The sequence below is a fragment of the Macrotis lagotis genome, chromosome 7, assembly GCF_037893015.1.
Source record: "Macrotis lagotis isolate mMagLag1 chromosome 7, bilby.v1.9.chrom.fasta, whole genome shotgun sequence".
Classification (NCBI taxonomy): Eukaryota; Metazoa; Chordata; class Mammalia; order Peramelemorphia; family Peramelidae; genus Macrotis; species Macrotis lagotis.
In genome coordinates, this window is record NC_133664.1 from 68,847,500 (window position 1) to 68,864,116 (window position 16,617).

Consider the following 16,617-nt stretch of genomic DNA (forward strand, 5'->3'; position numbering starts at 1 on the left):
GGGTTCCTCAGAGACCCAGATGATATTCTAAACGTGCATATGTGAGATTGACTGAAGGAAACCAGAGAGCTGGGGTACTTGAAGTCACATTGCCCCCAAGTGGTTTATGATGAGATTGTAGATTGAGTCTAGTCATGGACCTTGTTGCTCACCCACCTTTCTCTAACTGTCCAATGAGCTGTGGTAATGTATCTCACAATTACCTCTTGGATATCTCAAACTGGAAGCCTCGAACTCATATACGTCCTCTTTTCTCCACATAGTTGTAACTTGAAGTCAGGTTCACATTATCTTGTACCTGAAATGCAGGAATAATTTATTAACTCAATTCTTGCTCCAAGTCTCTCCCTCCTCCAGTCCATGCTCCACAGTCTCTATAAAGGTCTCTCATGTCACCCTCTCCCCTCGCCGCTCCTCACAATGATCTCTAGAAGTTTCCTATTCCATCAGATACAAAGTCTGCCATTTGACTCTTCCAACTCTATGCTTTTGCTCCTTCCTACCTTTCCAGTCTTCTTACACCATAGTCCTTTCCACACACATTCAATGATCACAGTATACTGGCCAATTTTCAGGTCTCCTCTTGATTCTAGACCTTCACTCTGACTGTCCCTCTGCCTGGAATGCTCCTTCTCATCCCTCTGGCTCCTGCAGGTTTCATCTCAGATCCTGGCTTTCACAGGATTCAGTGTCCCTCATACCTTCCCCTTTCTGTTGACCACCATCTACTTTGGATGCATCTTTTATGTACCTCATTTTTTTATTGTTTGCCCAGATTAGAATGTATACTCCTTGAGAGTAGGGACCATATTTTTTGCCTTTTCTTGTATCCTGATAGCTTAGCACTGTGTCTATCATATAGGAAGGACTTAAATGCTTACTGATTGACTAGGTGAATGATCATAGTATCATTGATTTATTAAATTAGTCACCCAGTCCAAGCCCCTCATTTAATAGATGAGGGTATTGAGGCCAAGAGAAATTTAAAAACTTATCAAACTTCAAACAGGTAGTCAATGGCAGAGTTCAACTCTGTCTCCAAACCTAGAAATCTTTCTTTTGAACCACATTGCCTCTCAGACATAAATTCATTAGTATAGTTTTAATCCATTAATCTTTGCAACAGTAACTATGAAAACACATTGGCATGGAGGCATTTTTGTCCAGTCATTTTTAACGTATTTGAGTCTTTTCAACTTCATTTGGGGTTTTCTCAGTAGAGAAGCTAGAGAGGTTTACCATTACCTTCTTCTTTTTTTTTTTGCAAGGCAATGGGGTTAAGTGACTTGCCCAAGGCCACACAGCTAGGTAATTATTAAGTGTCTGAGGCCGGATTTGAACTCAGGTACTCCTGACTCCAAGGCAGATGCTTTATCCACTACGCCACCTAGCCGCCCCTCTACCATTACCTTCTGTAGCTCATTTTATAGCTGAGCAAACTGAGGCAGAGTTAAGTGACTTGCCTAGGGTCACACAACTTTTAAGCATCTGAAAGTATATTCAAATTCATGAATATTAGTCTTCCTGATTTCAACTCTGACACACTATCTACAATGCTACCTAGTTGCTATATATCTTTTTTTTAGGTTTTTTTTTTTTGCAAGGCAAATGGGGTTAAGTAGCTTGCCCAAGGCCACACAGCTAGGCAATTATTAAGTGTCTGAGGTTGGATTTGAACTCAGCTACTCCTGACTCCAAGGCCAGTGCTCTATCCATTGCGCCACCTAGCTGCCCCTTAGTTGCTATATATCTTAAAGATAGCAAAGTATAATTTAAGTGTAATTATTATAAAGTAAAATTTAAACCTAGTATTTAAAACATAATTAGTTTGTAAGAATATAGTTTTAGAGATGGGGAGACATTTGAAGCTATCAAGTCCAAATCTTGCAGTTAAGAATATAAAGTATTTGAACTCTTGTTTTTCTAATTTGATGTCCAGTTCTCTGCTCACTCTGCCACATTGCATTGATGGATCTGAGTGAATCTCAATCCTACTTCTAATACTTCATGATTGTATGTCAAAGGGCAAATCATTTAACTACTCTGAGTCTCCGTTTTCTAACAAGTAAAAAAGGGAATAATACAGATCTAACTTTCAGGCTTTCATGAGGTAATGTTGTGAAATGCTTTGTAAACTTTTATTGAAGAATGAAAAATCAAAGAACATACTTAGGAAGCCATGAAAATAAGAAAAGACTAGGAACCCAAGCGTCCACTAGGGCTGCAGATCCCAGCCCCACGGTGGGATCCTTCTCCCCTCATCAGATCATAGCTGAGAGGGTAGAGCCTTGAGAAAAAGTCCTGCAAACTTGAGAAAGAAACAGACCTTCTGTAATGCAGGAGGAGTAGTAGCCAAAGCATGACCCCAGGGACTGGGATACATGCCCTTTGATTTACCAGCTCCCTGCCATTCCATCTGGGAAACTTCCTTCTTCAAAGTGGAAAGCAATTTAACTTGCCATGACTTTGTTTTCTAATTGGCAATATAATTTTACCCCCGCTGCATGGAAATGAAAGGACACAAGCTGTTTCTGCTCGAATGTGTATTTTTTAAAAATTGTGTTTTTGCTTAACTACCCCAGAAAGCATTGCAAGGAGAAGTTACCTTGGCCTTGAAAGCATACCTTGGTGACTTCTTTAACTGCAGTCTGGTTAAGCTAACATAGGCCAGCAGAGGGAGCCCAGAAACCACCCTCAAGATTTCAAAATTGAATTTTCATTCAGGGGCTATGCAGAATATTCTGTATCTTAGTGTCTCTAAATGTATTTTCTTTATACAGCCTCTCTCTTTAAAAATTCATTTTTATATTTACATCTAATATATATATATTATATTTAGTTCCTATTTATATTTATATTTTATTTGTATATGCATTTATAATGTTCCCTCCATCCCCACTTACATATATAGCCCAACACAGTACATCCCCACAATGATCATGCCCCAAGTGCATTTGTAAGTCCATTTTAAGTTCATTACCACTCTGGCAGAAAGTGAAAAGTAGGTTTCATCTTCAGTCTTCCGGACCCATGGATTGTCATTGGATTGATCTGACATTGAAGGTATTTCAAAGTTTTCTCTGTAATGTTGTCATTGTATAAACTATTTTAGTTCTGCTCACTTCCCTGCCCCAGTCCATAGGGATCTTTCCAATTTCTTTTGAAACTATTTCATTATTTCTTATGGCACAATAATATTCCATTACATTCATTCAGATACTATAGTTTGTTTAGGCATTGTCCCTTAATTTTACAATTTTTGGCTATTATGAAAAGAGATGCTAAAATATATTATTTATTTATTTAGTTATTTATTTATATATTTTTCATTAGAGGCCCTTTCCTTTTTTCTTTCTTCTCTTTGAGGTATGTCTGGTAGTGGTATCATTGAATCAAAGTGGTATAGTTGGCATTCAGATAGCATTTTAAATTTGCATATTTATCTTTACCAATATAGTGCCATTTGATGCTCTCAACACCCAGGGAAGCAGAGGTTATTATCCCTATTTATAGTTATGGAATTTGAGGCTGAGAGCAATCAGTTAAGTGACTTGCTCAGAGTCACACAGCTTGTGTATTATGTCCTTATGACTGCTCATGCACTATCGAACTATATGCACTCTTTAGTAGCTTTGGGAAGCATAGTTCCAAATGGCTTTCCAGAATAGCTAAGCAACATTAACGTGCCTGTTTTCCCTCATTTCCTCCAACATTTGGTATTTTCTTCTTGGGCTCTATTTTATTTTGTCAGCACCAGAGTACCTCTACTTTCCTTTGTCTCCTTCTATCTGATGACCAACCAAATTCAGTTTTAGAGGAGGGCCCAAATCATGCAAGGATGGAAGAAATCTTAGATGTCATCTAGTTCAACAGCTCCCTCTATTTAAAGGGTTAAATGACTTATCCAAAGCAGTAAATGGCAGAGCCAGGATTCAGAGTCCAGGGAGTCCTCTGACTCCACCCCTGGAGTACTGTCCACTGCACCAAGCTACACCTTGGGTTGCTTTCCAGTAACCCTTATGAACATCTACCTCTATGGGCATCCCAGAACAAATTCTTGGTTCTTTGTGTAGCTCCTCTCTCTTTGGAAAAAAATGAATGAGACTTCTGAGGGACTTCAAGAACCAAATGCACTAGAGGGAGATTGAAGTTTCTCTTTGGATTCCTTTTTTTTTTTTTTTTTTGTTAAACTGGTTCTATGAATTCTTCTGTGGGATGGGGTTGAGAAAAACATTCATGATCTAGGCTCTGATTTTAGGCTGGGTTGGAATGCTGACCCTTCCCCCCAATCCTTCAGTAACACAGCTGAAGATCTTCAGAGAAAGCAGAACAAATATTCCAAGGCCGTCCACCATGACAAGATATTCCAAGTCACGGCACCCAACTATTGATCTCTCTGCCACATTTATGACAGCAAGGAAATATTTTGGCAGGAAGCTACTCCTCAAAATAATATAGAAACCAAACTGAGCAGACTCAGTGAAATGGACTGTTAGCAATTCTACATCCTCAGATGGTCCTATTAAGTTCATCCTTTCCAAGAGTCAGTGTGGTATAGTGCTGAATTTGGAAAGATCTGGGTTCAAATCCCATCTTTCACACTTAGAAACTGTCTGACCATGGACACATCTCTGAACATCTGAATCTCATGTTTCTCATCTGTAAAATATGGATAATGATGTCCATCGAACAGAGGTTCTTAACATCAAAGAATATATATGAATAGATTTCAGAGGGTCTGTGTACTTGCTAACCTCCATTTGAAATTTAGCATTGCCTTTAATTACAAACTTAAAAACAAACCCAAATAGAACATTATTATGAAAAGAGTCTGTAGACTTCACCAGATTACTAAAGGGGACCAAGACATAAAAACACTCTGAATAGAGTTAGGCTGTATGAAATCTGCATAGAACCCATGTTCTTGGAGTTGTAAGACACAAATGAGATTATGTAAAGCACTTTGCAAAACTTAAAAGTGTCATAAGTATCATAAGTATATGTGTCATAAGTATATAAATGTCAATTATTATAATTAACTCTGCTGAATTTACTTCTTGCTAATTTTTTAGGGGGGAGGAGTGTAAGGAGAAGAGAACTATTATATAAACATGCTAATTCCAAATAAAGTAAAAATGTGAACAATTTTTGCATTTAACCCTGAGAATTTTCCTTGCTCCAGAATTCTCTTGGGGCAGCTAGGAGGCACAGTGGTTAGAATGTTTGTCCTGAAGGCAGGAAAACTATTTTCCTGAGTTCAAAACTGGCCTTAAACATTTATTAGCAGTGTACTTGCCTCAGTTTCTTCAAATGTAAAATGGGCTGACAAACCATTCTAGTATGCCAGGAAAACCCCAAATGAGGTGAACATATCAGAAAAATGACTGAACAATGAGAGAAACCTGCTATTGAGGAGGTCCTCTTATGACTAAACACACACACACACACACACACACATATATACACATATAATATATACACACATACATTCATATATATATTAAATATAATATTTAAAATATACATATATATTCAATATTATATTTGTCCCTCTGTGATCTTTGTTAGTTAGCTTCCAGAATTAACTTTCCAGGATCATAGATTTTGAGATGGAAGGGAATAGTCTAATCAACTGCCTCAGTTTTCTGATAAAGAAGCTGAGACCCCAAAATATTCAGTGATAGGATCATAGATTGAGACCTGGCAAGCACCAATTTAATGATTTCATTGTATAGAAGAGGAAAGTGAGGTTCATATAGGCAAGGTGCTTTGTTCCAAAAGGTCCCATGGATAGAAAATGGCAGAGCTCACATGTGAATCTGGGTCTTTGGGGACTAGATCCTTCATCCTTTGCACTGTCCCATGGTAACTAGGTGGATAACTTGTAATAGAGCTAGTACTCAAAACCTGCCCTTCAGACTCCAGATAGAACAGTGTTTTTTTCTTGTACCTCACTACCTTTGACTTCCGAACTATTGACAAAGTAAAACTTTTAAATAAATCACAAGAACAAAATTTTAGAAATACTGGTTGGTTTCCTCTTTTGAAAGGAAACAAGCATAAAAATGTTTTGGAGACAGAAGTGCAGTTGAATGCTCTTGATTCCTTAGCCCAGTTAAATAGCTGGTGGGAACTTTTTTTTATAAGCTATTTCCCCTTCTTTCAGTCCCTTGCCATGTAGGGAAAGCAGAAAGGTTTTAAGCTAAGTTGTAATTATTTCATAGAAATCTTCCTGAAACAACAACAGGAAAAAGCAACCCCAGACAAGGAAGGCAATAAGCCCATGAAACTTGAGGTGGAAAATAAAAGTTCTATACAGACCAAGCAAGTTAAAGCCAAATGCTAGAGGCCTGAGAAAATGGAATTAATGTTAACAAAGATATCTGTAAATGGGGACCCTAAGCCAAGGGCAAAAATTAATGTTTCCTATTTAAAAAAGAGTTTTATGAGCAAGGAAAAAAGCCTGGGAAAATGTTGTCCTATCTGATGAAAAAAAATAGACCTCTTTCTACTATCTTAGCCATTTGGCAATGAATTAAAACATACAAATGTTCATAAATGATATATCTTTTTTCTTATAAAAAACTACATTTAGATTTACTAAGTACAATTTCTGGAGTTGCAAAGAGCCTTAAATACTGTTGACCCCAATTATATGGTAAACTTACTGAAGTGACCATTAAAACTACTGAGTCTGAGTTGACTCTGAGAATTCTACAAGTAGAAAGACCCTTCATTGATGCAACTCTCAACCAGTCTTTGTCTTAGTAAAGAAATTCTAGGGAATTGTCGGAAGCATATGGAAGTTGAGGCTTAGGATCATTTAGATAACAAGTGTCAGAGAATTTTATTCATTGTGCCATATTGGGAGGGAAGGAAGAACAATTGAAAGGTGGGATAAATGGAGGGGGAAAAAGTAGTGAGGGAAGAATGGAGGCAGAGAGATAGGGAGGTAGGAAGGGTGAGAAGAGGGAAGGGGAAAGAAGGAATAAATAAGGAGAAAGGGAAGAAGGAAGGGAGGGAGAAAGAAAGAAAAGAAAGAATGAAAAGTAGAGAGAAAAGAATGGAGTGGAATAGAGAGGGGGAAGAAGGAAGGGAGAAAGGGAGGGAGAAAGAAAAAGAATGAAAAACTGGAGAGAGAAAGGAATGGAGAGAGAAAAAGGAGAGAGTAGAATGGAAAGAGGGAGGGAAGGAAGGAAGGAAGGAAAAAGGGAGGGAGAAAGAAGGAAGGAAGGAAAGAAAGAAAGGAACAAGGAAGGAAAGGAGTGAGGGAGAAAGGGAAGGACGGAGGGAGGAGAAAAGAAAGAAAGGAATGAAGAAAGCAAGGGAGGCAGGAAGAAAAGAGGAAGGAAGGCAAGGGAGGGAAGGAAAAAAGAAAGAAATAGAGGAAGAAAGGAAGGCAGAAAAGAAAATCAGCTTTTAACCCTTTAGTTTGTAGCATCCTTGCCTACAAAGTTGTCACTATAGGGGATAATCCCCAGCTGTGGGAATATAGTTGGGAATCTCTGGCTCTGTCTTTATTTGCAGTCCTGGGCCTGGGGGGTCCCTCAGAATTCAGAAAATTTAAGGCAATTAGATGCTTTCTCAATGGCATCTAACCTGATGCTTAGCAGCAAAATGACTTTAGATCTCTGGCTAAAATATTATCAGTTTGAGAATGGGCTATAACTGCAATGGCAGAGAAATAACCTTTACCAGATTTTTAATGTGGATATAGGATGTGGGAATGCAGAGGACATTTTGAAGAGAGAGGATGATGGTGATACCAAAACCTGAACAAAGCATGAGGAAATAGTTGGATAGAATAGGTTTTTGAAATGCTTTAATGAATGTAGACTTAACTAAAGGTCAGCAAAGCCTTATCCCGTGTTGTTATTCCTTGCTATATTAAAGGAAGAGTGTAGTCTAGTTGGCATCCTTGGCAAAGACTACCTGGTTAGAGCATTGCTTACAGTTGGCTTCCAGGTACTTGAATGTGCTGATTTGTTTTACAGTTTTTGAGCTTGATTTTAGGACCTAAAATATGAATCAATGAAAAAGCATTTATTAAGTGCTTACTATATACTGAGCACAGTCCTAGGCCCCAGAAGTAAAAAATCAAGCAAGCAAAATTTAATCCTAGCTCATGGAGCTTCTAAGGGAACCTAACATGTAGAAGAGAGTGGTGGTCCAAGAAGAGAGTTTTGGACAGGGAAATCAAAGGAGATGGTGTTTGAAGACATGAGACAAATGACAGAATTATCAAAGCAAGCAATGGTAATGTGGATTTGACTACTCTTTTGTAGCTAGAGTTGGAAAGTGAAGGAGGAGAAGGTTACCACTTGGTCAGCCTAGAACAGAAAATAATGTGAGACACGAGACTAGGCAAGATGAGTCTAGAGTCCCTGAGGCAGGAGCTTGATCTGAATGAGAGATGGAGTCTGTGAGTGGGCAGTGTGGTTCCTAGCCTTATTGAACCTCATGTTTATACTTACTGACTTAATTGTCCCTCCTAAATGAAGATGGCTCTACTGTGGTGCTTGACAAAATACCTGTTTTTCCACAGATGATGTATTAATGAGAGAGAGAATGGGGGGGGATATGTATGCACACACGTGTGGGTGTGTGTGAGTGTAAGATTTGTGAAATGACTGGGGGATGAGGCTGGTTTGTGGTCACAAGAACAGGGGGATTCTTTTTCCTCTGTAGGAACTGAACTCATTCCATTTATCCCCAAACCTGTTCCCCCCTCTCTGCCTTCAGTGCTTGTGAATGGCATCATCATTTAACCAGTCTTGGGGAATTGAGACCTTGGTGTTATCTGTGACTCTGCTATCTCCCTCCCTTCATGTCTAATTAGTTACTCATCTCCCTGACATCACATCAGCTTTCTCTTCCATTCCACATCCATCTCTTTTGCTCTAATTCTTGCTCCTTCCACTGAAGTCTCCAACCTAGTACCTACTACCACTGCCACTTAATGGTTCTTTCCACTCACACTCTCTTCTCTCCTCAGTCTCTCCTTCACACAATGGCAAAATCTTAGTGATTAGAAAGGACTTCAGAGACCATTCAGTCCAACTCATACCTGAGCAAGAATCCCCTTTAAAACTTTCCCACTAAGCACTTAATCAGTCAACCTTTGCTTGAAGACTTTCCCACTTCTCAAGGCAAACCCTTTCCATTGGGGGATAGCTCTAACTGATTTTTTTTTTTTTTAGATTTTTCAAGGCAATGGGGTTAAGTAGCTTGCCCAAGGCCACACAGCTAGGTAATTATTAAGTGTCTGAGGCCAGATTTAAACTCAGGTACTCCTGACTCCAAGGCTGGTGCTCTATCCACTGTACCACCTAGCCATCCCCAAATAGCTCTAATTGTTAAGAGAATAAACTGAAGGGCAAGCCTCATTTTCTATTTACAATACCCACTCATTGATCTTAGTTTTGTCTTTGGGGACCAAAGAGAACAAGCCTAATCCTTTTATGTCATAGCCCTTCATATAAAACCTTTATCATATTACTTACTCTCTTGGAGAGGGGAGATGGAAGGGAGGAAGGTAAACAAATTTTGGATTTCAAAATCTTACAAAAATTAATATTAAAAATTATCTTTACATGTAATTGGGTTAAAAAATAAAATATTATTAAGATAAAAAGACTGATATTTCTGACTATATCCCTCCCCATTAAGTCTTCTTTTTTCTAAGGGAAACATCCCTAGTTTTCACTGGTATTCATGGCATGGACCTTAGGGACTTATCTTGATGACCTCCTCCAGATTCCTTCTGGATTATTATTATGATCTTCCTAAATTGTGACACCCATTACTGAACACAACTTCCCAGATGTCATATGACCAGGGTAGAGTCTGGCAAATCTTTTAACTATTGCTTATTATTAATTATTAACTATTGATAATCATGTCATTTCCTCTTTTCAAGATCTTTTAGTGTCATTTTATTGTACAGAGTAAGGTTCAAATTTCTTTTCTTGGCCTTCCTGATCCTCCCCAGGGTGGTATAGTAAACAGACCACAGGATTAGAAGTCATAAGAGCGGAGTTCAAATCCTGCCTCTATCATTTACTACATGTACACCATTTTCCAATAGTGACTCTGTTTGACTTGGCCATCCTTTGTCCTTTCTTGCCTCCACTACTTTGTTTAGTCTGTTTCTTGCCCTGGAATGTCTTCCCTTCTGCTCCTGCCTGTTGAATTCCTATATAGCCTTTAATACCTAACCCCCAAAACCACCTTTTTCTAGGAAGCTTTCCTGGATTCTTTGCCCCCTTGGATAATAAGATGCACTGTTCTTTTTTTGGTTCAGGCGTATATTTTCAACAAGAAAAGGAACTCTCAGTGTGAAAATCCTATCATCCCTTCATCAAGATGGAAATTACCCACCTATCTGTAACATGTAGTCTTAAGTCACCTTGTCCCTGGTCACTTGGCCATTTGAATTCAGGTCCTTCTCACTCCCAGATCAGACTTCTATCCACTGCTATACACTGCCTCTTGTTTATGCATGTATGATGTATCATTTTGTATTACCATTGCTTAAATATAAATTATATCTCAATCTCTAAGCCTCGTAAGGGCAGCAACCATATGTTAACTAAACTCTGCTATTCCCTTATGTATCACATAGCATTCTTTATATGGTGAATGCTTAATAAGCAGTGTTTAATTGAATCAAATCCATGAGCTAGTTGAAGAACAGAGATTGACCTATAACTTTTATTGCTGCCATGCTGATTACTCTACCATTTTACCACTGTTACTGTGAATTTTTAATCTTACACTCTCAGAGATTTCTTTTCCTTCTTTTCTCTGGACTTTATCCCATCTGAAATTTTATTGATCATTCTTCTTTGTTCTATTGTCCAGGTCATTGATAAAGATGTTAAATAACCAAAGACAGACTTTTAGAAGGTTCAATCTTCCTTGGAGTGCCATAGTTTAAAATTTCAAAATAAGGAAATATGTTCCAAATTACAAGCTGCTCTAAGAAAACAAAGTTTGCCCTTCATCCATGAGTTAATAAATTGTTCAGAATACCTTTCCATGATCCCATAGCTACTCTAAGGCAAGATAATTCCAAATTAATTTAGATTAATTTATCAATCACCAAGCATTTATGGAGAATGTAATATAAATGAAGTACTGTGTTGGTGCTATGAATACAAATACCAAGAATAAAATAATGCCTACTCAGATGGAGCAGGGGAGTCAATGAGGACATATAAAGATTAATCAAATAAAAGTGTATTTAGTTAAGCCTTACTATATGCCAAAGACTTACAATCTAAGGAAGAAATACACACACACACACACACACACACACACACACACACACACACAACTATACAGAGAAAATTAAATAAAAATGCAAATATCTATAATAACATGTATGTTCCAAAAGTCTTAATGTAATTCCAAGCTTTAGGGACTCCTGTGAAAGAATATAAGAACATCAATACAAGGAATTTAGAGGCAGAGGCTATGTGCAATTTGGGGATGATCAGGAAAGGTTTCCTCTAGAAGATAGTACTTGAGGGGCCGCTAGGTGGGGAAGTGAACAGAGCACTGGCCCTGGAGTCAGGAGGACCTGAGTTCAAAGCCGACCTCAGACACTTAATAATTACCTAGCTGTGTGGCCTTGGGCAAGTCACTTAACCCCATTGTCTTGCAAAAAAACATAGCAACAAAAAAAGATAGTACTTGAGTTAAGTCTTAAAAAGAGGGACTTCTTTAAGTGGAAGTGAAGAGAGAGTGCATTTCAGACAGGGACTGGGGACAGTTCAGACATGCCAAGGCAGAGGCTCTTAAAATGAAATATGAAAACTTATTTTAAAAATATATACACACACACACACACATATATATATGTTTATATATATATATATATATATATATATATATATACAATTCTATATTGATATGTTTGATTTACTTTGTAATCCTCTGAATTTTAGTTTATACATTTAGAAACATTATTCTAAGAAGGGGTTCATAGGTTTCAGCAGTCTGCCATAGTGATCCATGACTCAAAAGATCTAGGCTAAGTATTAACAATTAGTGGATCCAATACTGACTCTGGAGTCAGGAGGACCTGAGTTCAAATGTGACCTCAGACACCTACTAGTTGTTTTACCCTGGGCAAATCATTTAACTTTGAGTATCTCCTACTTCCCCCCCCCCCCACTCCAAAAGTATTTGTAGTATAATGGAGAGAAGCTAAATTTAAGAGTCAAAGAACTGAAATATCCTACTTTAGAGGCTTGCTAGTTGGGTGTTCCTCTATTCCACAAAATGGGGACAATAGGATTCCTGATACCTGTCTTCCTGGGTTATTGTGAGAACCCGAGGAGATAAGGGACTCCGGAATGCTTTGTATAAGCTGCCCATCACTATCTAAATGTCAGTTTTGTTCTTAGAACCAGAGATGCCAGAGCCCTGTTGGGGTGAGGATCCTTTGACTGCTTAAAAAAGAATGAATGCCCCTGATGTTATCCAAGCTGCACTGCAGATGGGATGCTTCACCAGGAAACTCTTGCTCCATGAGAAATCCACTTATAAGAATCATTATCAAGTCTTTTTTTTTTCCTGTGAACATTTTCTAATATCTAGTATCAGAAATTACAGGCATTGTTTTGGGCAGATAAGCCCCAAAGCAGACTAACTTCTGATAGTGAGCCAACATTCACTACCTTATCAACTCCCACAGAGCATAACTTCTTCCAAAGAGTGGAAATTACTTAGTCAGGGAAATATAGGAAAGTTTACAATGTAAATGGCCATTTAAGAATGTCAAACAGGCTGAACAGCTCAACTAAACTCAGCCCAAGCTAAACTCTATGTCTGGTAAGCATAACTTCTTCATTGCCATTTCTCAGAATTCTCTCTTTGATATAAGAATCATTTCCTATGTCATTTCCAATTAGTGGTTAGCACTCTATGCCTTTTCAATTTTTCTTGTGCTATTATTCTAACTTGTTGGAGCAGTTTGGTGGTGCAGTAGATAGAATGATGGGCCTAGAATATGGAAGACTTGTCTTGCCAATTGCAGATCTGGCCCAACCACTTCATAACTGTATAGTCCTGGAAATAGAAATGAATAAAAATTGGAAACAATCTTTGTGAGGAATGAGATCATGACTGAACCTCCAGCTTTAGTGGGGAAGATTCAGGTCCATCTGCCATAATCTGCCTTAGGTACCATCTTCCATTCTTGCAACAGAAGAGATAGTTTTACTATTCTCTGTGGTTAACATCTGTATTGTGCCCTGAAGTCCTTTCATTGTTACTTGCTCTATACCATACTCTTAGGGTCAGAGATATCTCTTGCTTATCTTCAAACTTCTTTCTTTCTTTAGGCACATTTCTATCTATCTAGAAACATAGTCAGTTTTCCCCAATCTCATCAAAACTATTCCTAGTCTATTTTCCTACTGTCCTATTTCTATCCTCTATTTTCCTATTAAATCTCTTGAAAAAAAACTTCTGTACCTTTCTTTTCTGTATGCTACCCTATTAAATCTGCTTTCTCTAATATAATTCATGATCTAAACCCTTCCAGCCCAACCTCCAGTGCTCCTCCTTTATTTATCTGTAGTTTTTTAAAAAATTATTTATTTAAGGCAATGGGGTTAAGTGACTTGCTCAAGGTCACGCAGATAGGCAATTATTAAGTTTCTAAGGATGAATTTGAATTCAGGTCCTCCTGACTCCAGGGACAGTGCTCTATTCACTGTGTTACCTAGCTACCCCTGTTTGCAGCTCTTGACCAATGTTGACCAATCCCTCTTAAAGGATTCTCTTTTCTTTGTCTCTTGTTCTCAGAGTTGAAGCTGCCTCACTAGGTACTCAATTGGCCAATTCTAGTTGGGCAATACAATTTCCTCCCTTTCTTCATCCTTCCCTTCCTCTATTCTTCCTTCCTTTCTCCTGTCTTTCTTTTCTTCCCTCCATTATTTCCTCCTTCTCCTCATTCTTGCTCTTCCTAAAGAAATGTAAATTTTCATCTTTGAAACCTCACAAGATATCTTAGAGTTTACAGGTTTGATTTCTTTTTTAAGGACCATGTCTTAAATCCAAATCACCCCCTTTTCTCATTGATGTCTTAACTTGCATGTGAATTGGATTTAAGTGAGGTAGAATGGTAGCTAAGCAGGGAAAACAATCTACAAATATTAATTTGCTTATTATTATGATAGATCTTATATCTGTCCAATACCCAACAAGTTGACGCACAGTCAGAGGAAAGTTTCTATCACACTGAGTGGATCCTTTATGGAAGATGTATAAACTTATAGGAGTTTGAAAGGATCTAGTGGCACAGAATCACAAAGAATAGATAGCAACCATCCATTCCACTGGGGAATGAGATCACAAATTTGTCTACAAATCAAAATATTTACAAAACCAATAATACCAGGCAGTCTTTGATTGGTTCCAGAGAAGAAAATAAAATCAGCTGTATTTCAAGAGGGAGAAAAAGTATGTTAAATGTAAATAAGATATGGGATTTTATCATTGATTCACAACTTTTCTTTGATCAGTAAGACTTTCCTTGGTATTTTGGAGTAATAATGACAGAGCTGACAATCTGTCATCATGAACTTAAGCACGTCAGTAGACATACTGACAAACTACAAATGTCAATGTAATAATAGGTGTTAGGGACTGTTGTGTAGGGGAGCACTGTAAACTATCATCACCTGGTGTTCTTGAACACTACTCTTATCTTACTAAGTGCCATGGAAATGGGAGTGGATTAGAGACTGGAAAGGTATTTAGGCACTGGTGTTTTGGTAAATAAATGGAGCACTTGGAGAACTTGATGGAGTACTTGTCTCCTTTGTCATCCTTGTCTCCAGCCCCTCCAATGCTTGCCTGGGGAAGATTGAGGAAGTCCAGGAGTGGAACTTAACATATTGGCACCCAAACAGGGACAACAAAGGCGGAGTTATCTGAATTAAAATCCGGTATAAGGACATAGCAGATACAAGCAAGAAAAACAGGCGACATCCCAGGGCAGAGGACTTTGGAGAAGGTAGCACATTTTCCATGGGGCTGATGTTAAGGAAGTTGGAACAAGGAGGTATGGAGGAAAGTGAAGGTAAAGTGAAAGTGCATTTGCCTCCATGGCCTGAAGCAGAAAAAATAAAGAAATATTATCAAGAAAAGCCTAGGATCAGCCCTAAAGCACCTAGGGAAGAGATTTCAACAGTACAAAAGGCCATCAAAAAAGCAAAGGATCAGGGAGACACTTTGATGGATCTAGGAGTTGAGTTTCAGTCATATCCTGTTATTTAGGAGTCAGAGCTTTTTAATCCAGGAAACCTTAGGTGAAGACATAAACCACTAGATATAAAGGCAGTCAGAGATTTAAAGAAGGCAGTGGGGGAATACAGGGCAAGATCACCTTTTGTCTAGCTACAATTGGATACTCTTGCATACTCCATATTAACACCTAATGATTGGAAGCAGATAGTTAAAGCATGTTTATCACCCAGACAATCCGTTTTTTGGATGATGGAGTTTATAGAACAATGTGGACAGATAGCTTTGAGGCATGCACAAGGTCCCAATGCCACCACATATTATCAATGATTAAGTAGCACAGGTCAATTTTTCAACAATGCAGACCAACTATATTATGGGTTAGAGACATATGAAAGAATTGTTACCTATGTAAAGAATGCTTGGGGATGTATTCCAATACAAAATGATAAGAAAGAACCATTTGAATTTATTAGACAAAGAAATAATGAGGCTTTTGTAGATTTCTTTGCCCAGTTACAGGAGGCAGTAGGAAGAACTTTGGGAGATGTAGCAAGAATAGATGTATTAATAAAACAATTAGCATGGGCTAATACAAATGCTGATTGTCAGAAAGCAATGATTAGCTTAAGAAGGGGTGCCACCATTGAGGAAATAATTCAAAGATGTGACAGAGTAGGGTCTCAGGTGTATCATACAGAATTAATGACAGAGGCATTTGCTAATATGTGCAATGGAAATAAAGAGAAATGGACTTGCTTTGTTTGTGGAAAAACTGGACATTCTTGGAGTGCCCAAGGAGCTAAACCCAGAAAGGTCAGGACACATCATCCTAAAACTCCATGCCTGAAGTTTGAAAAGGCAGGACACTGGGCATCAGAATGTAGACAAGTAAATTTAAATGGAGAACAGGGCCCTCTCCCAGGGGCCCATCAAAAACAATCCTGGGGTATGACAGTTTAGGACCAGCAGGAGATGGAATGGAAAAACCAGTATTCAGCTTTGGCAGCAAGCAGACCTATATCAAACTATTGACAGTCAAAAGTGTTGGGAAATTTAGGGTGTCTCCGTATGCTTCTACTGAAGTACCTATTCACCCTTTACGATTAATGGATGAGGTGTTTGCAATCATTTTGACTCCACCAATCCAGAGTATACCCATATTATTCCTTTAGTAAAGCACCTGAGAAGGAAATTTTCTCTAATGCAATAATGAATGCTAATGATGATAGCTACAAAAATGAAAACCAATGCATAGCTCAGTTATGTGTTTTTTCAAGATCTGGTATAAATAGGAAGGAAAGTGAGTTGACCAAGGGGTCAAAACAAAGAAACCACAATGAAATTATTTTTGCA